This window comes from Globicephala melas, chromosome 9 (genome assembly GCF_963455315.2).
Source record: "Globicephala melas chromosome 9, mGloMel1.2, whole genome shotgun sequence".
NCBI classification, from domain to species: domain Eukaryota; kingdom Metazoa; phylum Chordata; class Mammalia; order Artiodactyla; family Delphinidae; genus Globicephala; species Globicephala melas.
The window spans coordinates 87,784,061-87,806,888 of record NC_083322.1 but is presented as its reverse complement, the minus strand read 5'-3'; the positions used below and the strand labels follow the sequence as shown (position 1 = coordinate 87,806,888).

Sequence of the window (22,828 nt, the reverse complement as noted above, 5' to 3'; positions counted from 1 at the left end):
AATTACATGACCTTTCTGAGCCTCCTTTTCCTCTAGAATGAAGGCGATAGTTCCTGCCTTGCAGAGTTGCTATGAAGAACAGAGATAAAGTAGTTTCCTGGCACATAGTAAGGAAATAAAGAAAGGGTAGCTATTATTGTCAATAAAGTTTGGCTATTTTTTATTAAGTTGAATGTTTCTTATGAAAAATGGGAAAACCAATTCAGTCAAGTGCTTCCTGCCTTCGTTTCTCTCCGTCTCGGGGGATGTGTGCGCAGAGGTCAGCCTGCGGACTCTGGCCTGTGATTCATCTTCGGCTTCCCACACTCTTGAGGCAGGACTTGTTGGCCTGAAGATGATTACATTGCCAGGAGTTCTGAGGATCTGCCTTTTATGAGTATGGTTTACATTCACATGCGGCCCCAGTGTCAGCTCCTTTGGAAACACCATGAAGCTCCCAGTGTCTCTCTGGGGTCCCTGCCGAGGTCCATCTGGCCTTGGCCGCCTCCCCGTATGGGGGTCATGTGAAGCCCCGCTCCCAGCACTGTCTGCTTTCCTGTTGCTCCTGACTTTGTGCCCCAAGCTGGTGTCCGAGACGTAAAAAGTAGGCATGCCCACTGCTCAGGAGACCCTCTGCTTGACGTGGGGTAGGGGCTCCCTGCAGGCCATTTTCTGTGCCACCCTATCTGTGTGGGCCCCTTAGGTCTGTTTCCTCTGTACATGGGCCCTTTGGATACTTTTTAAACCTCTACCCAGGAGATCTAGGATTTTGAGGAATTGGTTTGTTTCTAAAGTCGCTTAGGTTAGTTGATGAGGTTATTTAGGCGTAGACAAGGGGAAAACAGAAAAAGCCTTGCCTTGGGCGTCCTGATCCCATTCGGCAGGCATCCCTGTCTCTCGTAGCTGTCCAGCCCAAGTTGTGGCTTTGACGCACTGACTCGATGTAGGAGCCTCGTGGTTGGGAATAGCCTCCCTGGGGTCAGTCTGCCTAGATTCAAGTCCCAGCTCTTCCATTTATTAGCTGTGTGACCTTGGGCAGGTTACTTTGCCTCTCTGTGCTTCAGTCTCCTTATTCTTAAAATGGGATCGTAGTTTATCTCGTAAGATTGTTGTGATGATTAAAGGAACTCGCACGTGGGAAGTACTTAGCACAGTGGTGGAACAAAGTTTACTTTAGGAAAAAAAAAAAAGTAAAGCTATTGTTAACCAAGTGATAAGCTACAGAGATTTATAATGAAATCTTTTCCAGAGAATATTCACTTATGATTACCATGGAGTGTGAGGGTGACATTTGTGACTCTTCCTCTTGTGTCGATGCTGTGGGTCCCAACCTCAACCCAGAGAGAGTGTATTGCCATATCTTCCGAAAAGAATTCTCTGTGTGTGGTGTGTGCATGTGTGTGGCGGGGGGGGGGGGGGGGGGGGAGCGGGGGCGGGGGGGTTCCCATCTGTGTCCACAAGCCTGTATGCAAGCTCAAAACTAGGAGGTGCAAGATACCTGCAATGGAAACATATTTTTATTACTTCTAGTAGTTGCATACGTTTAATCAATTTGAAATATTATAAGTAAAGGGAAGAATAATAGGTAGATCCAAGCTGTGGTGTTGTAATTGGGTTGGGCATTTATGGAGTTGTATGATTTGCCTAAATGAAAGGAGTATGATTTTTTTTCTGTCCTTATTTCCTAATATATTTACATAATGAACTACCATGAAGAAGAGTTTCTCAGCGGCAGCACTGTTACCATTTGGGGCTGGATAATTCTGTTATGGGGGCGTCTTGTGCGTTGTAGGATGTCGAACAGCTTCCCTGTATTTTATCCACTGGATGTCAGTAGCAGCCCCCACACCCAGTCATGACAGCGAAAACTGTCTCCAGGAATTGCCAGTGTCCCCTAGGTGACAAAATTGCCCCCAGTTGAAAACCACTGCCATAAAATATAACACCTCCATTTGTCCTATCATATTTTGTGCTTTTCTGTATTTAAGTTTTTCTCCACATTCAAGTGAGTGTGTGTGCACGGGTCATCAGGATAATTTCCCCATCACAGTCATATTCAAAGCATAAAACAAGATATGTTGCAGAAGTCCATAAAGTCTCAGTCCTCCCCACCTGAAAATCAAAAAAGGGGAAAAAATGGCAAAAGAAATAACCTATCCATATACACAGATCCTTCAGAATTTTTCAGCCACATTTGGTGCTTACTCTCCAAGCAGAGAACTATACAGCCCCACACCCCATCCATCAGACAGAGATAATCGTTGGATGTCACTGCTACTTAAATAATATACATGTTAGAACCAAAGAACCTAGTTGTCACTCAGTAGACAAGAGAGGATTAATTTTTGTCCCTCTCTCTCAGAGAGGGCTTTTTATTCCCTTTTCTGATTATATTTTTGAATGCCCTTCAAGTAGCTATTTTGCATGTTGATGGTGATGCAGTAGAATTTAATGAACTGTGAGCTGAAGCAGAGGGGCTGGGCTGCAAAATAAATGAGTGACAGCAACCGGCTGCTGGAGGTTGTTACCTCCAGCCCTCCCGTCCACATCCAGATGCCGATGCTGGGTGGGTACCCAGAGCAGCAGAGCCCAGCAGTGCCACACATGGAAGCCTCATTAACGAGGTTCCAAGGTTTCCTGCAATTGTTCTTTTTATTTTGTCTATCTCTGGGTGACCTCTAGTTGAGCAGGAAACAAACCATTTGTGCTTCTGAGCCCTAGAGAAAGTCCGTCCCTCCCAATGCCAGTGCCCCTGGGCTTCCCGGGTATCATCACCGGATAATTATCCTGCCAGAACTTCCTTTCTGAAAGTGTAGATTGCCACAGAGCAGGGCTGGAGTTTTTGGTCAATTAAGTTGAATTCGTTTGTTGAGATTAAATTTCTGTTGTTGTTATTGTGGGTTGTCTTTTATGAGACTAGATTATTTATACCAGAGACGTATAAAATAATTAAAGTAAATTGGTCTCATCAAACATATTCTTTGTCAAGTCTGACAGTGTTAACTAATAAGACTTGGCAAGAATGAGTGAATCTGTGCAAACTTGATTTTGTTAGTGGGATTCTTTTTTAACCTTAATTTGATGAATGGATCCCTGATCCAGAATTAACTCTTGGCTTGATATATCTTTCGGGTTCCTTACGATCAGAAACAATGTCTGCTGTTCTTTCTTCTTATTTCATCTTTCCATTGTCCCTGGTAAAGTGCAGTCATACTAGAGATCCTAAGGAAATCCCTATAATAAGAAGATCCCTAAGGAAAAAAATCACGGACTAACAAATGGTTCTGCCTTAAATCAAGCATCACAACTGAAAGAATCTACAATAAAGTGGGACCACATTTTGCTCCACTTCACATGTTTGTATTTTGAACTTAGCACTGCTCTAATTAGAATTAAAGGTGTGTCTAGAACATAGCAGGCTGACCTGGTCCCAAACCCTGGCTTTTCTTTTTTCTCTGCTAATGGCAGACAAAAATACCAAAGCCAACAATAAAGCTAATGTACTTATTGAGCACTTATATATGGTAAGATTTTTGTTATTTAATCCTATTGCCACCCTAAGGTGCTGTGGTCATAGTATTCTCATCTCACAGCCAAGGACAGGGAGACTCAGAGGATTTAGGAAATTTCTTCAAAATCAGGCTGATGTAAGTGGCAGAACCAAGGTTCCAATCTATGTCTGACTCTAGATCACTTTAACCACTGTACTGGTTCAATGTTTTGGATCTCAAACTCCCGGCAGCAGTGTAACTACACTTCCATACAGAAAGGTTGTTTTGGTCCCCTGTAGGATGCTGGAGACTAAATGCAGTGCTTGGGGGCACCTGAGCTCCCTGTTTCTTTCTCATCTTTCTAACCTATGCCACTGATCTTGTCTGCTCGTTGGCTTAGGTAAAGAACTTGGGCACAATTTTGAGGGAATTCAGAAAGGAGGAATAAATCAGTTACAGTCCATGTTTTGAGAGCCACAGCATTTGCATAGACCTTTAAATATCAAAAAGTAAAAACAAGCAAGCTTGCAGAAGAGGTGGAGTGGGTACCACCATCAGTTCTGTCTTTAGCTTCTTGTTCATCTCCAGCAAATGAGCAGATCCATGAGACGCTCCGCCCGTCAAACAGTAGATGGTTTCCTCTAAATTCAATGGAGTTCCCTTTTCTTGCAAGTTTCTGTAAACCAGGTAAAATTTTACAAGTAAACAAACCAAGGACTTCCCTGGTGGTTCAGTGGTTAAGGGTTAAGACTCCGTGCTTCCACTGTAGGGGGCGCGGGTTCAATCCCTGGTCGGGGGAGCTAAGATCCCACATGCCACGCGGCATGGCCAAAAAAAAAAAAAAAAAAAAAAGCATATATAACGGCTCAGCTCAAATTTAGAGATAGATTAAGAGGATCTTCATAACTTTACCATTTTTTTTACTTTAGTATTATTGAATTCATCTTTAATTGAAAAAAAAAACTTACAGTTATAATCTCATTCAAGCCTGTTTCTTGAAGGCTGAATCTCTTGGATTACATTCTCCAGAGTCACATAGCTTTGATTCGTTAATTTATTTTAAAAATATTTATTGAGCACCTACTGTATGCTAGGCATTGTTCTAATGCTGCAGATACAGTGGTGAATGAGACAAATAAGAGTGTGAGTTCCTAGGGCTTCCCTGGTGGCGCAGTGGTTGAGAGTCCGCCTGCCGATGCAGGGGACACAGGTTCGTGCCCCGGTCCGGGAGGATCCCACATGCCGCGGAGCGGCTGGGCCCGTGAGCCATGGCCGCTGAGCCTGCGCTTCCGGAGCCTGTGCTCCGCAACGGGAGAGGCCACAATAATGAAAGGCCCGCGTACCACAAAAAAAAAAAAAAAAAAGGAGTGTGGGTTTCTTGAAGCCTGTGTTCTGGTAGGTTAAATAATGTATTGATAAACAATAATGTGATTGAGCTGTAGGTAGAGCACACCAGGTGACGTGTGTTTGAGGGCTTCAGAGAGGTGGGGGGGACCACTACTGTAGAGCCCTGTAGGGCAGAGCCCAAAGTTCGGGCTTCATTCCAGGTGTGGTGAGAAGACACGGGAGGACCCTGTGTGAGGGAAAGACATCATCTGGTTTGTGTTTTTAGAAGGTCACTCTGGCTGCTTGGAGCCTGGGAGACCTCATAGGGACTGATGCATAGCTGTGAAGGTGGATAACAAAGGATAAACTTGAGATCTATTTTGGAAATGTAGCTGACAACATTTGCTGGTGGATTGAGGTGGAAAAGGGAGAGGTCAACATTTAGGGTTAGTTAGAAGGGGAATGGCCAGTGACCTGGTAGGAAAAGCAGCAGAAGATGACAACATGGGAGCCAAGAGAAGAAAGTGTTTTGTAGAGCCAGTCAAATGCCAAGCGGTTGAGTGAGAGGAGAAAAGAGAAGAGGTCGCTAGTTGCCACTAAAGGCTGCTGTTGACCTTGACAATAGCCATTTTAATGTCTTTGGATTTTTTTTTCCAAGTACAGATGACTTCATTTTTACATCACTGATAGACCTCTTTTTAGGCTAGCAACACCCTAAGTGTTTTTCTACATTTCTGCTGAGCTCAGCTACCACCCGACTAAATTGTCAGCTGGTCCCTGTGCCCCCTGCATCCCCCCCGTCCTATGGTACCGATCACTGTGCAGCAGTCACCTGTGAGCACTAGGTACTGAGCTTCCAAGCACTGAGGCTGTGTCTTTTGCATCCCTGAGTCCCAGCCTGGAGCACATTTCCTGACTTGGGGCACAGACAGGGAGACAGAAGGACTCTTCCAACCCCAATTCAAGTACTTTTGGCACTCCCCACTTTACCAAGATTCGCATATATGACAGCCATCGCAAATGCTCATTTACTTATCCACCCCTGTTGCATGCGCATGCGCACGCACAGACACCGCCCCCCCACCAGACTAGGAGTTTCAAGGAGCCGTGTCATCGTGCTCACCATTGTGTTCCCTGAGTTAACACGATGAATGCTGGATCTACTATTGGTGCTCAATACACTTTTTAAAAAATGAATCTTGGAAGAAAGGAGGGACAAAATGAGCATGGGAGGAAATTGGCTTCCCAGTTGTGAGTAAGCCACATTCCATGGGTAAGCGAGGACATTCGTTTAGAAGTTGTTGCTCCTTCAAAGAGAGTGACTGTCTGTGTTCAGGTGCAGTTGGAGAGGTTGATGCAGGGGGACCGTCCTTCCTCCCTGAGCACTGGTGAGGCTGCTCCTTTGATCCCTGACCGCAGCTGAGTTCTGGAAGGCTGACACTGTAACATGACCCCCGGCTTCTGACTCATCACTGGCTTGTCCTCGCCGTATGGGCTGCTCCCTTCCATTCCTCGGAGCTGTATCAACCGAGAAAAATTAGGGGAACAGCCATCGCTTTATTTAAATGCGAGCGAAGAATGTTGCCAGCACTGATTCAAAAGGTCATCTTGGCATTGTCCCCATCCGAAGCAATGAGCAGAACAGGGTTTCCGAAGCAGCGTTCCCTCCCCATAGTAGTGCATCTGTGCTCTGAGAGCTGGAGTTTGGGGGCACACACATGCTTGGGAAAGACCGCATGCCAGATGACCCTCTGGAGGTTCTCGGCAGTTGTCAGTCCATCAAAGCACTCAGAGGTCTTGCAGTAAAAAACAAAAATGCGCCTCTTTTGATTTGGAGTCCCATCGCTCTGAATTTATCAGAGTTCAACCATGTGCACTGGGTGATGGTGATGATGATGATGATAATAATAATGGACTTTTTTGGATTAATAGTGCAGTGCCACATACAAGCCCACTCCTTCGTCTGGTGTCCAAGCAGAGAAACAAAGCTCGTTTCCAATCCTGGAGGAGAAACTGGCCAGGAAGAGAGCCCACTATCCCCAAACCATATCTACCGTACTTTATGAGTGGAAGGGTTTTCAAGGGTGGGCTTGATCATCCATCCTTTTCACCTCGCGCCCTAATGTAGAGCCCAGCTCCCATCCAAACTGCCACTCCACCATCACAATTTTCGTTTTGGAAGAGCATCTGGAGTATTCGCTCCGGGAGCTGATTCTGAGTGCTTTGCCTGGGGTCACTGAGAGTTCCCTCCCAAAGTGTCACATATGAGGCTCACCTTGGGGCTGGGGGGGGGGCAGGGAGTCTCTAAAGAAGGTTCCCAGCCCTATTGTTTCTAAAGTCCAAGTGCTTCTTCCCATATCATGTGTATATTTACTATGGCAGGGTTTTTTTTTTTCCCTTCTGGAAAAGGTGCTGTTAAGTTGATGTGGCCTCTTACCATCGGTGGCATACTGGAATTGAGGAAATCCTGTAGTGAAGAGCTTGCCCAAGGCCTTTCCTTTGGTCTTTCATGGGGCCAGGCACTACTGAAAAATGAGTGCACATTGGGGAATTGCTGTGTAGGAGACACGTGGGAAATAAATACATCCAGGGGAAAATGTAAATCGAGGGGAGTAAATGATGAAAAAATAAGTAAACAGTTTCACTATGATGAATCTTACTTCACGTGGAATGAATAATCTTTTTTTTTTTTTCCAGAGAAAGCAACTCTGGTCTTTGTTTTACAAAACTGGAACTATGGATTTCTGTCTAAGGGTTGGTTTCTGACTAACCCTGTTACTTGCTTGTTTATTAGCATCGTAGATGCTTTGCTTTTCTCTCCCAGGAATTATTTCTTCAAATTCCTGAGGCTTCTCCAGAGATGCATTTTTCTCAGATGAGTATGGCTTCCCTGGTGGGGTGGCTACGATTTTCCACTCGTCTCGCTAAGTGGCTGTCCCCACCCCGTAGGTATCCCTCTCAAACAAGCCACCCCCATCAGGAGCCCTGCTGCCCAGTCCCCAGCAGTGAGGTCCCATTAACACCAGCCCCGACTGACCCCTGACTCAGTGACCTGCATGACAGTCAGCTCTAGGGCATCGTCTGATGGCGGCACTCTCTCCAGGTGTGTATGAATTAAGTCACTGGAGCGTTGAAAGGGGAAGGACCTGGACAGCAGCTCTGAAAATTCTTGTGCCACTTTTTCAGCTGCCCATGTCATGTGCTTACCACTGTGACACTCACCCGAAGGGGTAGTTGGTGGGAAGCCTCTGTGCTGACGACACACCTCTGCCTAGGGTACTCTTTGATGGGGGGCAGTGTTGGTGATGTTTGAGAAGGATTGAGAGACCAGTGAGGAGGCCCAGGGCAGGGGGAGTGGTCCCCTGAGAGCTGCCCCAACTCTGTGGCTTGTTTGTGAGCCAGGGAACCACAGGGCTGTTTTGACCACCACAGGTGTCCATGGCACAGGCAGAAGAGCTCTGGTCCTCTCTTTTATTTTCTTACTGCTCCATCTCCCCCGCCCCTGCTGGCCCACAGAACTTGCAGACCTATCATCAATGCAATTTGATCAGTGTCACCCCATCCTGCATTCTATTCTTTTTAGGTTGTTTGGTGTTTTTCTTTTTAATATTTCTTTCATTATTCAGCCAGCACTGGAATTGTGTTGAACTGGCAGCACAGTCCAGAGGAAGTGGTTGGTTTGGGATTGATTTGGGGGGATTTCTCAGGGGGCCTGCTTTCTACCCCAGGGACACATGGACCTATATTTTTCTTGTGTGTCTCCTGTGCAGCATTCCGCAATCATTTTTAAGAAGTGCTTGGCCCTGTGAACAAGCAGACAGAGGGTCCTATGTAAAACTGTTAACTACAGAATTTGCTCTGTTCCAGGACCCTACTGATTGTAGGATGCCACATCAGTTGAATGGCACCTTTGCCCAGGTGACTAGAGCACTGCTAGGACAGTCTCTGCGTCCAGCCAGTAGTGGCTAGCAGCAAGAGATGGGTATAGTGTGATAGAATAGGGCACAGTCTGGGGAATGAGCCAACCGCAGCTTCTGGTGCTGTACGACTAGGTTGTAGTTAACCCACGCACACCCCTTCTTTTCTTCCTGGAGTCAGGTACTTCACCTTCCCTTTGGGGTAGAATTTAGTTCAAAGTACAAAATAATGAAGCTATAATGGCTTGGGGAGTTTCCTGTTTCTGGTGATACCCATGACAAATGTCATATAAATTAACCTGGTCCCATAGCAACTAGGCCACACATAGAAAAAAAAAAAAATCACATCATTGCCAATTAGTAATTAAGGAGTATAGTTTTAGTTTCCAAATGTAAAGGGTGGTGACGGGGGGCCTTACTCTTGTTTTACTTTTGATTTCTAATTTCATTTGTGATGGCCAGGGAAAGTTATGTTACCTGTTTTATAACTTAGGATATCTCCTTTGTGATCATGCTTTTTTCTTTTTAATGTGTCATATGTTATTAGAAAACTTGTATAATCTCTCTTTTATGTGCAGGGTTCCATATATTAATTGTTTATTTTGTTATTCAAATCCTATTTATCCTCACCATTTTTGTCCACTTGGTCTATAGTTTCTGAGAAGGGAGTTTTAAGTCTACTATGATGGTTGTGTGTCAGTCTCTCCTGAAATTCTAACACCTTTTGCAGTACAATTTTCAGGCTGTGCTATTGGATACATGTAAGTTTATGACTCATGTCATTTTAGTGGTGGAGTCTTCATCCCTATTAATGCTTTTGCCTTAGGTCCTATTTTATCTGATTAACATGCCACCTAATTTTCTTTTGGTCAATGTGTATTTGCCTTATCTCTTTCCAGTCTTTTATTTTCAACCTTTCTGTGTCATTTTGTTTTATGTGTCTCTCTTGTAAGTAGTATATAGCTGGCTTTTTTAAAAGTCCAATCTGATAGTGTCTTTTAATAGGTGAGTTTTATCCATTTACATTTATTGTGATTACTTTATATATTTGGACTTAGCTCTGTCTTTTAATTTGCATTCTGTGTACCTTGCATTTTATTTGTTTTTGTTCTCCTTTCCTGCCTTCCCTTAAATTAGCAGTTTTCTTAACCGTCTTGCCATTTTTCCCTCTGCTAGCTTGGCCACAATAGATTTTATTTTATTTCTTTACCTGTCTATTTAAATCTATCTATTTATTTAGTGCATTAAGTTTTTAACATGTATACTGAACAATAATTTTTTCTCATAAAGAATACGGTTGTTCAGGATCTCTATCTTCGCAAACAACATAGATTTTTACATACATATTCCACTTAAAGTCAACTGGTAATTACAACAAAGAATTGAAATCCTGGCTCAAAACATTGCCATCCGTTCTCAGCCTCCTGATTCCCAAGAGGATTATGATTGATTTACAAAGCATGAACTTTTTGCTAATTCACTCTGTTTTACACCCTGGGGTGTTTCGGGTCATATCTCTAGTTCAGAGTAATACATTCATTCCCAGCTCATAAAAACCTTTCAAGTTCCTGAAAATGTTCTGAAGTAGGATTGGACAAAAGAGAGCTCAGAATCATACAGCCCAGTCTTAGGACCTGTTCCCATAAATCCTGTTTGTCACTTGTAATGATTTCCAGTGTGAAAATCAAGGGGTTCCTCCCTGTTAACACCTGCTTACTTATCCCTTGATGCCCCAAATTTAATGTGCATATAAGCCCCCTGGGGGTTTCTTGCTAAAAATGCAGATTTGAATTCAGCAGGTTTGTGTTTCTAACATGCTCCCGGGTGATGCTGGCGCTTTTGGTCCATGGACCACACTTTGAGGAGCAAGTGCTTGGAGAATAAAATGTAGTTAGTTAAAAGTGGGGCTTCGGGACTTCCCTGGTGGCGCAGTGGTTGAGAGTCTGTCTGCCGATGCAGGGGGACACGGGTTCATGCCCCGGTCCGGGAAGATCCCACATGCCGCGGAGCGGCTGGGCCCGTGAGCCATGGCCGCTGAGCCTGCGCGTCCGGAGCCTGTGCTCCACAGCGGGAGAGGCCACAGCAGTGAGAGGCCCACGTACCACAAAAAAAAAAAAAAAAAAAAGTGGGGCTTCGGCTCCAGGTCAAGGTTCCTTGATACTTCACGAAACAGCAGATTCCAGAAGAAGCATTTTCTTTAGATTGATGGAGTTCAGGATCATTTCAATTTTGAAGATCTCCTTAAGGCCCTGCAGAGCCCTCCCACCCCTCTCCTGGCCCAGAGCCAGAAGTAAGTGCTCGTTCAGACCCATGCGAAGTCCCTCTTACCTCCATCCCACTGGAGGTCAGCACAGCACATGCTTTGACTCTCAGGCTTGTCACTGTGTCATTTAGATGTGACTCTGTGAGTCAGTGCCCCGAGGAAGAGCTTGCCTGGGGCCAGGGGCAGGCTTCCTGGTAATTTATGGCTAAGACAAGCTTTTAATAGAGATACACTTTTAAACAGTAACCAGGAAAAAGGTTCTCTCTTCTTAACGGGTACCCATTTATAGGACTCAGCTGTTGAAGCTCAAGGGTAGCGTTAGGCTTAAGTTTAATCTTCTGTATACCGTAATTTACAGCACTGAGTAAAGCATTGTACGTATAACTATTTCAGTCATTTGCTATGATAAATAGCTATTGCTCTTGGCGGAACAGAAACGCCATCTCTGCTTTCCACTTATGAATACTGAATAGTCTCAGGCAGGCTTTTGCTGTAAGTTTTTAAAGGGGAAATCCCCACCGATCACATCTCCTCAGTGGCCCAAAATGTCATTTCCCTGCTGTGTGCACCAGTCAGTGCTCGATCCAGATGGCAGTTCTGCAGCACACGTGTGTTGCTGGTGAATGTTGCACAGGGCAAGCCCAACAGCTCCAGGTCCAAGCCCTGCTGAAGGCTGCAGTTTTGCACCGAATGCCTTGAGCTGTTAGGTGGGAGATTTAGCTAGTGGCAGGAAGCCACCAACAGGGATCAGGGATCTATCTTAGAGGTGATAATGTGATGCAGGAAAAATAGAAGGGGTGTGAGTCTGTTGGATTCCTGACAGTGAAAGGATGGTGTCAGCTAGGGAAATTGAAACTAATAGGGGCAAAAGGAGAGGGGAAATGCCCAGGCTATAAATCTCTAGGGATAAACTCTTTGGGAACTCAGAGACACACATGCTTTCCACCAGACTTCCCTTAGTTCACATACTTTATTCCCTGCCAGCTGGGAGGAGGCAAAATGGATATTCAAATATGACGCTCAGGTCAAGTGAGCAGTTTGTCCCAGAAATCCAAGTCCAAGTTGGCTGGTTACCCTAGACTCAGGCTCCCAGAAATCCCCCCAGTTTCTTTCCCATGGACGACCTTTCTGCACCAGAGGGACTGAAATCTTTAGACTAGCATTCTTTGGTTTGTCTCACATGTATGAGTACCCACTGTGTGCTCGTTAAGTACTCCAAGTATTGCACTGGATGGTGAGATAAGGACTCAAGGGCGAACGTAAGCAGAGATGGTGAACGAGTGAAACAGTGAGCTCTTGCCTGCTTTTGAATCCTGTGACGTAGACGGTCTTCTGCGGTCGCACTCCCAAATGCCACTTCTCAGCAGTATGTCTAGAAGGTGATTCCTTTGAAAACAGAGATGAGAGACTTCTGTTCTCACTACCGCCTTTGGAGGGTGATCATATATCTTTAGAAATATCTACAGCGTCTTTACGAAGCACTCTCTCATAGCGTGTTCATTTTGATTTGAGTAACAACTCAGTAAGGTAGACTGCTGGGGGCTGGCTCCCCAGATTTGGGAGCTCAAAGAAGTTTAGCGACTTTCCTAACGTCACACAGCCGATAGGGGCACAGCCGGGACTAGTCCTCAGGACTCCTGACTCTCACCCCAGGGCATTTGCCCTGAACAGAGACCCCAGTGAAAAAAAATGCACAGCAGCCACCGAATAGTGTGTCCACGATCGGAGGCAAATTCACCTTTATGAAACTTCCAACCTTTGTAGTTTCTAATTCCAGGCTCCGGGCAACGAACACCTCCTCTGGCTCTCTCGTATCTCTTTCACCTGGGATCTGAGCTTTCTTTAATAAGTATTTGAAAAACAGTCTTACAGTGATGACTCTGAAAGACTGTTATTCAGTCTGCCTATAAGGTTATGATCTACCTTTTATTTCTTGGCCTGAAGATTCCATCAGAAGAAGGTTACGGTCATTTCAGCAGACGCTGAAGGCGGTGGGTTGCGTTCTGCACGCGAATAAATCCGCTCAGCATTCTGATTAGTTATAACGGGTGATGAGAGAATTGTGCAGACTGAAAACTCCACATATGTCTTTCATGCATGTAAGCCTACTAATGAGAATGGGTTTTGGCAGAAAGCTAAGCATTGATGTTCCTGCCACTGGACCTTAGAGTTGCTCGTTAGTATTCTGGGAACTGGAGTGCAGACACAGATACAGTACGACTTGATCTTGACAGCATCTCTCATTCCCAGGCCTTCGATAAGTTTGTTAAACAGGAAGATGAGAGAAAGCAATCTGGAGAGAGGATTGTATAGAAGTGGCTCAAGAGACCTGGCAGTTTAGGACTCCTTGGAAACCTTGCTGTGACCTCCCACTTCTCCTTACCCATCTGTGGAATGGGCATGGTGACTGTGCTCCAAGGTTATTATTCCAAATGATAAACTTGAGAACACCTTGGCATGTGACTTGTGCTATAAATACTCCTCGCTGCCACGTGGAAAATAGGAGTTTTCAGCTGAAGTGTATAATGAGGTGAGGCAGGGAACATCAGTCCCTGGCAGCAGGAGTGTTGCCAGAGGTGGGAGGTGTGCGGGGAGGGGTCCAGATGCTCGCCTAAGGAAGGAGAACAGAGAGACCGTCTGTGAAGCATCTGGGGGCATCATGGTGGAATGTTGAAAACAAACAAACACAGAATAAGCGTTTGGACGTCTGGCCTGAACTTTGAAACCAGTCAGGGGGATTGGAGATGAGCCTGTGTCTTTTCACATTGCAGGCTCTGTGCTCCAGCTCCGGGCATCCACTGAATCCAGAGGCCTGGGAAGGAGAAAGGCCTGGCCTAACCAGGACCCACGTGGGCTTCAGCTGCTGTGTTTGAAGGCGGGTTGTGTTGGAAAGGTAGCAGCAAGGGGTTAGCACCAGCCAGAGCCTGAAGCCAAGCTGTCTGGGCGTGACTGTGGCTCTGCCACTGACCAGCTAGGTGACCTTCAGCCGAAGCCTCAATCTCTCTGTGCCTCAGTTTCCCCATCTACAAAATGAGGATAATATTAGTACCCGTCTCAAAGACTGTCAGGAGGATAAAATGAGTAGATACCAGCACAATGCTTAGAATAGGCACCTGGCATCTGTATATGTAAGCGTAGCGAAGCACTTCCCCAGCCTTGCGAATTCCGGCACATGGTGGAGAAGAAACGCGAAGTGGATGGGCTGAGGAACGTTCACCTCCAGAGGATTGAGTGTATCAACCATGAATTATATGGTCAATTCCCAGAGAGGAAGCATCAGCTGGAAAGAAGGAAGACGGGTCACAGCCAGAATGATGCCCAGCCTTGGCTGGACCAGTGGCTGTAGGGAGAGGCATGGTGGAGGACTCAGGTTATGCTCGGGTCTTGAAACCAACTTGAAACTCCAGTGTGCCTTCTCCCTGCCCCCAGGGAAGTTGGAAGCTTGGGGTGGAGGGAGGTCTGTATCCACAAAAGCAGATTCCAGTGGCCAGTGTCCTAGGAATTTTTATCTCCTTATCTTACACAAGTCAGTCTTTCCCAGAGTCATTTGCTGATATGGTATCTCTGCTGTGGAATCCTACAGAATCATTCCCCTGTTATCTGTCTGCCTCAACGTGGGGAAAAAAATCCCTCTCATCTGGAACTCTTGTCTAATGCCTGCCATCCTGCCTCACAGCAGTGTGTGGGCAGGTCTGCTCTGTGCTGTACACATCTTCAGAATGGCTGGATTTCAGGCTTTCAGAGCAAGTGTCTTTAAATCCGCTGGTGAAAGGAGACAGCAATCATCTGCCGGTTGGTGTTTGCCAAAATGTGGCCTCATAACAGAATGAAGTGATGGCTGCTGGCATGAAACCTGGTTCCCCCTGGGAGTACACCCAGCCTGAACAGCTCCTTTAAAACCAGAAACAATTTGTCATCTTTGATTCTCTTCCAGCACTGTCCCTGTCACAGGTAGATAAATGAGGCGGCGTATGGGTGTCCAAATGCAGGATCATCTAATCCCAGCGGTTTCCCGTGGAGCCATCGCTCCGTGAGGGTGGAGAGCACAATGGGATGGTCCCCAGCTTCGGCATTGTAACCATCAGCAAATTGTTTCCTTGCGTGTGCCATTTATATGTGTGAAATGCTTTCTCAGAATCTCGCAGCCTCCAGCGTGCCTTTGATAGGTGCGTTCCCCATTTCAGAATCCTGAAATAAATCATAACACTGGTAAGCTCAACATCTCATGTCTGTAGTTCCATGGAATGCCACTAATCAAATCAGTGTCTCAGGAGAAGCCAACAAGCACCCCTGAATTAGAACTAGGGGTTGGACTTGATGTTCTAAAAAGCCTTGATTACAGAAAGCCGATGGTGAAGGAGGATGTATTTGGGTTCACCTCAAGTTGCGTGCTCTGTATGTGGCTTGAAAGATACCTGTGTGGTTTTCTACACAGCCCACGTGGACTTCAGATTTTCTCAGCTGCATAAAACTGAAGTCACCAGGTTATTCCCAAGAATGCAACAGGCAGAAGCGTTCTCCTGATGCCTCTTAGCTGCCTCGTGGGTGAGCTGTGACGCCCCCGTAAATGAACGCTAGGCCTGTGTGGTGGATAAACTTGGCTGGCCAGGGCAGGCCTTTTGCTTGTGTCAAGGGGCTGAGTGTGTTACTGGTCCAGCCAGACAGCTTTGGTTTCTTCTGTGGCCACCAGTGATACCTTCCACCCCTGCAGCAGCTGGGTTAACTGGGCATCCATCATCCCGAGGGCCCAGGCTTGGCTGGATTAACTCAACTTCATGCGTAACCACAGGAAAGTTATCTGCCCCAACAGTGTTTCAGTGAATCCTTGAACGTCACTGAAGCGGCCTGAGAAAGGAACAAATGTGGAGCATCTTCTCAAAGCGAGATCTGCTGAGCATCGAGCAGATTCTCACACAGGCAACCAGTGCCGGTGACCAGGAAGAATTGGTGGCCAGTTCCTCATGACCCATGGTACTGACGGAGGAGTGCAGTGTGAACTTTAATGTTTAAAAATAAATCCCCCAATTGAGCTTTAGCCAGTGGTTCATACTAGCGGTCTTCTAGGAGAGGGTATATTTCCTTTTATTTTCCCCCAATTAATGAGCAGCAAAATGACCCAGTGGGGCTTCGACTACAGCACAGGATAATTCACGTGGGGTTAAAAGATGGGTCTGGGGCTTCCCTGGTGGCGCAGTGGTTGAGAGTCCGCCTGCCGATGCAGGGGACGCAGGTTCGTGCCCCGGTCCGGGAGGATCCCACATGCCGCGGAGTGGCTGGGCCCGTGAGCCATGGCCACTGAGCTTGCGCGTCCGGAGCCTATGCTCCGCAACGGGAGAGGTCACAGCAGTGAGAGGCCCGCGTACCGCAAAAATAAAAAAAAAAGATGGGTCTGGGTCCCTGTTCCTGCCTCTTCCAGCCTCTGTTCTTCACCTGTATAGCCTGTTTGCTGCATCTACTTTATAAGGTTGGGGAGGATCAAATGAGTTAACAAATGTAGAGATATCGAGTCCAGTCATAGGAAGCACGATACATCTTAGCTCTAAGGCTGAATAAGGCATCTTACTTACAGAAAAAGAGGGGAGGAAGTGTGACTTCATGGAAGATGATGAAACAACAGAATAGCTTGTTCGTTAAAAGACAGGCACAAAATGAAGTGAATCTTTAAGGTAGTTCCGCATTTCATTCATGGTGGGATCACATAATCTTTTTTTTTTTTTTTAAGCTAAAAAGGCTGAGCCAGCTGTACATGATATATTAAACCCACACATTTACTTACTTTAGAAAAGTTACTATTTTGAGAGTATGATCATTCCTGGAAAAAAAAAAACAATTTTGGTGTGCCTCCTGTCCATTGAAAAGACTCTTTACATGTAAAGAGTGGTTTCCATTCCTTGAATCTGTGTCTTCGAGTTCTCCTCTCTTCTCACGCTTTGTCACAAAGCAAGGGAAGGGAGGACCGTGAAATCCTTGAGGAAGGAGTTCCTTCCAGTTCCGCTTCATCGCCCCAGAGTATCTGGCAAATAGTAGGCACTCAGTCAACGTCTTATGAATGAATGGATGAATGAATGATTTAGATACTTAATCCTTTAAGTCAGTGATATTCAGCCTTTAGCCGTGCATCAGAATTGTTCCTTTGGGGTGGTGGGAGGGGTTCGTTTAAATACAGGTGACTGGGTCCCACCCCCAGAATTTCTGCCTCAGTGGGTCTGGGGTCAGGCCCGAGAACTTGCATTTCCACCAAGCCAGCAGGTGATGCGGATTCTGTTCCCCCAGGGACTGTACTTTGAGAACCACTGCTTTGAGGGCCACTCCACTTTTCCAAGCCTTCCAAAATATTGACATCTATAACTGTCTGACCTTGCCCCGTAGAACTGAGATATAAAATTGCTAGGGTTTGATCAGATGGGAGAGCTGCCTGAATTATTTTTTTACCAAAAACTACATCGTGCCTCTTGTACGATTATGAGAGAAGCGAGAATGGGATCTCCTCCTCCTTTATGACTGTGGCAGGACACGGCCAGCGGGCTGGGGTAGCGGGGCGCACCTTGCAACATTTAAGCCAGATTACATCTCCATCCAGTTCTGGAATCCACACTTAGTGTCAGATGCACTTAACTGCAAAGTTGAAACGAGACATGACCTTTTGCAGAAGCTGCAGATGAGCAGAAAGGGTACAGGAGAGGCGCATATGCTACATAAGGGAAGACGTTATTTTGGTTATTTTGCAAAGTCTTTTCCTGCTGCCTGTCGGCCTAAGAAAAGTCATTAAGCCCCACCGAGTTCACAGACGAGGGAATTGCATAGCCTGAGGAAGGCTGCTCTCTGCAAAGAGTCATTCTCCTAATGCCAGATGTCACTTTGGATCGTAGGCAGGGAGCTAGAATTCCAAACCCAGGCCACAGGGGAGCTCCTCCCTTACATCCCCCTCTGGTCGGGAAAGAGCCCTCGAGACTGTGGGGACCCACAGTAGAAGCCGGGGACAGACAGTAGAGGGTAGCAGAGGGACATCAGACTCCCTGAACAGAAAGGAGATCAAGATGGAACCTGAAAAGGCAATTGAAGGGAGGGAGGGGATCAAGGCCTTCCTCTGAGGTAGTGAGAGTGTATTAGTAACCTACTGCTACGTAACAAGTGACCCCAATATTTAGCCACTTGAAACAATAAATATTTATTGTCAAGACGTGGGAGCAGCTTAGCTGGGTGGTTCTTGCTCAGGGTCTCTCGTGAGGTTGCAGTCAAGCTGTCTTCCAGGGCTGCTGTCATCCGAAGGCTTGGCCGGCACCTGAAGACCCACTTCCAAGGTGGCCCGCTCACCTGGCTGGTGGCAGGAGGCCTCGGTTCCTTGCTCTCAGTACCTTAGGCCTCCCCGTAGGGCTGCTGACAGCATAGCGGTTCACTGCCCCCAGAGCCAACGATCTGAGGAAGAGGAGGGAGAGTCCAAAGGCCATTTATGACGTCTTCTCAGGAGTGATACACTGTCAGCCACTTCTGCTTGATGCTGTCCATTAGAAACAAGTCCCTAGGTCCAGCCCATAGTCTTGGGGAAGGCAGTGAGGCTCCACCTCCTGAAGGAGTGCCACCACAAAGAGAGAGCCTCTTTCATCCTCCTCTTGCCGGGCTCAGAAGAGCACAAGGGTGATTAATAAAGGATCTTTGGTGAAAAACGGTGGGAGCTTTTAAAAGGACCCCAGAATGGGCTGTGGGAGTTTTGCCTGATTGAGCTGAGGATGGGTGGTAGGGGAGGGGTAGAGGCATTGGAAACTCTCTGAGGGCTTTGAGCCCACCATCCTGTAGGGGTCACGTGGGCCCCTTCTGTCTTGCTTAGAAAGGACTGAAGCCACCTCTGAGTCCCAGGGCTCAGGCTTGGTTCCAGAGAAGAGGGAGAAGAGGCTGGCTGCTTAGAGCCAACTCTGTGCTGGTGAGAGAGCGATAAACAGCACTGCGCGTCTCCTTCTAGATTCTCTGCCTGCCAGATCCCCAGTAGGGGAAGAACAGGGATTTCAGGCTGCAGTGATGTCCTGGAATAAAGAGGGGCTTCTGAGCTGTGCCTCTCAGGAAGGATATTTGGGGGGCAGGGGATGTTAGGAAGCAGGAGAGAGAGAAGCCTCCCTCTTTTTTATTGAAGTGATCCCACCCAGGACGATGGCTCGGTGCCACCAGGCATGACCGCGGCCAACCCTTTGTGGCTGTGGCTTCTGGGTACCACACAGACACCCTCTCCCGGGGGGCAGATGTTTATGTGGCCACCCCCAGCTCTGTAAGTGGATTCCACTTAGCTGTCTGCTCTTGATGCCAAACCCTTGGTGGTCATATTGTACTGTGTCTCTTCTTATCTTCCCCATCATCCCCAGGGAATAAGCTAATCAAACTTGCTGATGATTTTACACTGGGAAGGAGATAGCTAATAACTTGGATGACAAGTATTAGAATACAATGTGATGTGGATAAATTGGGTCCGTGTATTAAGGGCTATAAAATGAGATTCCATCAAGGCATGAATAATGGTGCCTGTGGAAAGGATTAATCAAATATTCCATTCAAAGGTATAGGAATTCTGGTCAGATAGCTCCTGTTTAATTACACTGCTGACCGCACCCCCCACACACACTCCATTCCCCCTGAAACTGCTTTCCACTAGGATATATATGGAAAAGAGTTTAGAGGAAAGAATTGAAAAATTGGGACATACGTTTTGATAGAACAAGACCATGAAGACAGATTTAAAGCAACCAGTGTTTAATTTAGGGGGAAAAAAAAGGCATTTGGCATGAGTAATCATTTACAAATGTCATTTCCAGAGGAGCCCTGTTGACACCATTCAGCAAATGCCAACAAAGCATTTACTTTCCAAAGGGAGAAAGCAAGACAAGAGAAATGAAGGCATCTTCAGGAAAGGATCGGAGAACAGCCAAGCCGTCGAGAAGAAGCACTTTTGAAGTGAACAATACAGAAGGTAGACTCAGCTTCTGAAAGATCTTGGAGGACTAGCATTATCTGGAGAAGGCTTCCTGGGAGAGGAGACTCCTGCAGAGCCCTGAAGTGTGGGCAAGCTTCCGTGTACTGCAAATTCGTGAGCACACTCTGGTGACAGGGTTTAGGGAGAAAATGGGCTGGAGCGGAGCAGGGGGCACCCGTGGGATTCTTCTCGCCATTTCCACCACCACCACGCTGGTCCAAGCTATCATCACCTCTCACCTGGACAACTACAGAAGCCCTCCAGCTGTTTTCCCTGCGTCCACTCTTGCCCCTCTACAATTCATTCTGCACACAGAAGTTAGAATCAAAGAAGTTAATCATGTCATTCTCTTAACTTGTGTCTACCCATTGCTCTGAAGCTCAAAGTAAAAATCATTGTCATGGCTACACAGTCTTGCATGGTCTGAACCACATCCTGTGCTGGGCTCCCTTTCAGTCTCTATATGCCAGTCAAGCTGGCCTTTAAAATTTCAGCACATTGGGTCTTCCTGCCACAGGGCCCTTGCACGTGCTTTTCCTTCTCTGTATATGATTTTCTTTCATCCCCTCTTCCCAAAACTCTGACTCATCCTTCAGAATGCATCTTAATGATTACTTCCTCTTGAAAGACTTCCTGGTTTTCATAACTAGGTCCACTTTCCCTCATACCTTAAAAGCAAATGTTTGTGGTGTAAACATATAATTAATGTCTCCCCTACTAGGCCACAAGTTCTATGAGGGTAGGGACCCAGACTTTGCATCCCCCAGAGCCTAGCACAGTTTCAATAGATATGTATTGACTGCATCATGACATTTAATTAGGAATGATGAGACTAGTTGCGAAATTCTACTTGACCAGTATGTAAGAGCATGCCATTATGAATTCTTACTGGCAGGAAAACCTGAATTCCTGTCCAGACTCTGCCACCTGCTGGCTATGCTGGTATGAATAAATCCCAGATCCTCTCAGAACCTGTTTCCTCCTCTGTAAAATGAAGGTACCAATAGCCACCTCACATGGTTGTAGCAAGAAATTAATGAAATAATATAAAAGCATTTTCAACTGTAAAACCAGGCATAAATATGCCCCATCCTTTTTCCTAGTGCCTGGCACACTGGGTCATTAAATATCCATAAGATGGAGGGATGGATGGATGGATGGATGGATGGGTGGATGGTTGAACAGATTATCATTTATGGAACCAGTACAGGAGCCAAGAAGGGAACCTGGCATAAGGACAGCATGATGGAAGCCAGAAGAGGAGAGGATTTCAAGAAGTAGGAGTCGTGTTGATCACCCGGAATACCCCATACAGTAGAGCAGGCAAGAAGAATTGAGGGGAAAACTCATTTAATTTGAGTAGGAGGAAGTCAGTGGTGACCTCAGGGCGTGTCCTGTTCAGCCTTTTCTTGTTATCTGTGCTTTCAATGACATGCCTTAATTGTAACTTAATCACTTTACTGATTTTTATCTTTTTGGGGGGAAATCAAATTGATTTGCACATACAGCAAAATTGGCCAGATTACTCCAGCTACTGCCGGCAGGTGCTGACAAGTGCAGAAGTGAACGTCAGAGGATAAGAAAATACACTAAACATTTATTTTAATAAGGCCTAGAAAACCTTAGTTATTTAATAAATTGCCATGGATAATTTGGTTTCAGTTTCAAGGGCTGTTTCATTTTTAACTCCCTGCGTTCTAGTCGGAATAGGGCTATATGTGTAGGCAGGGACCTGTGATGTGAGATCCATCTGAGGGCAACTGCTCGTTCCTGTGAGCATTTTTCTGTCTCTTTGATCGTGCCTCACTACCTACCACCACCATCCACGCAGAGTAAGTCACTCTAACACACACACACACACACACACACTCTCTCTCACACTCACACTCACACTCACACTCACACACACACACACACACACACACACACACACACACACACACACTCTAGCTGAGCTCCTGGTCCTTTTGATTGGTTACTCCTGCATCATGGCGGCTTGGACTCACCTTCCTGCCAGGCCCTGATCCAGCCAGTCTGTTTGTCCAGAGACAGGACAAAATCCCCTGCTTCAGACAGAAGAGTGTGATGGCTCACAGCCCAGCTCTGCTTCATCTAGCGCCCGCCCTCTCCTAGCTTAAATCTCAAGTGTAGAAAATGGGTATAATCGTGCTTCCTCAGAGAGGTGGTGTGAAGATTAAATGCCATAATGCATGTAACGTGCTTAGGCCGAGCCCAACCCAGCCTGAGAAGCGAATTAATAGAAGCCCGGAAGCCATGGTAGATTTAACTCCCTTTCCAAGTTCTGCTCTATCTTTGAGCATCGCTGCTGGGCCCCAGCCCAGCCTCCCCTTGAGAAATTTCACATGGTGGGTATTTCGTACAGCGGGGAGCTCTTAGAGGCTGGAGTTGGAAATCTTGAGAAGAGGAGTCCACGAAGGACTTTGGGGTGGGGGCTGGAGTTGGGGGGCAGGGACAAGAGAAGCCTTCAAGGAAGAGCTCTGTGGAATTTTTAGTGATCCAGAGATGAGGCCTGGAACCAGCAGGAGCCAGCCAGGAACGCAGAGGGTTAGACTTGAAACATCAGAGTAACACTGTCACAGAGCCCAGGCAGGAAGGAATTCCAAGAAGGAGTAACAAGTGTTTCAGAAAGGTAAACCAGACGATAACTAAGAAAAAAATCTGAATCACATATGCCTTTTCAGCGAATTCAGGTTAATTTGGTTTTGAGAATTTTAAACACATACATTGTATTGGAAATGCCCTAGAGCGTTGTAAAAACCAGGGTTGGAAATCACTTTACCATCTACACGCTAAGAACAGGAGCCAATCTTTTTTTTTCTTTTTTTTTTTTTTGCGGTATGCGGGCCTCTCACTGTTGTGGCCTCTCCCGTTGCGG

The 22,828-nt window shown here is 46.3% G+C and overlaps 1 protein-coding gene across 7 annotated transcripts in view; it reads left to right on the top strand.

Moving 5' to 3' along the window:
- ATXN7L1 (ataxin 7 like 1) overlaps nucleotides 1-22,828 on the top strand; it is a 242,090-nt gene that overhangs the window by 90,592 nt on the left and 128,670 nt on the right. The window lies entirely within an intron of this gene.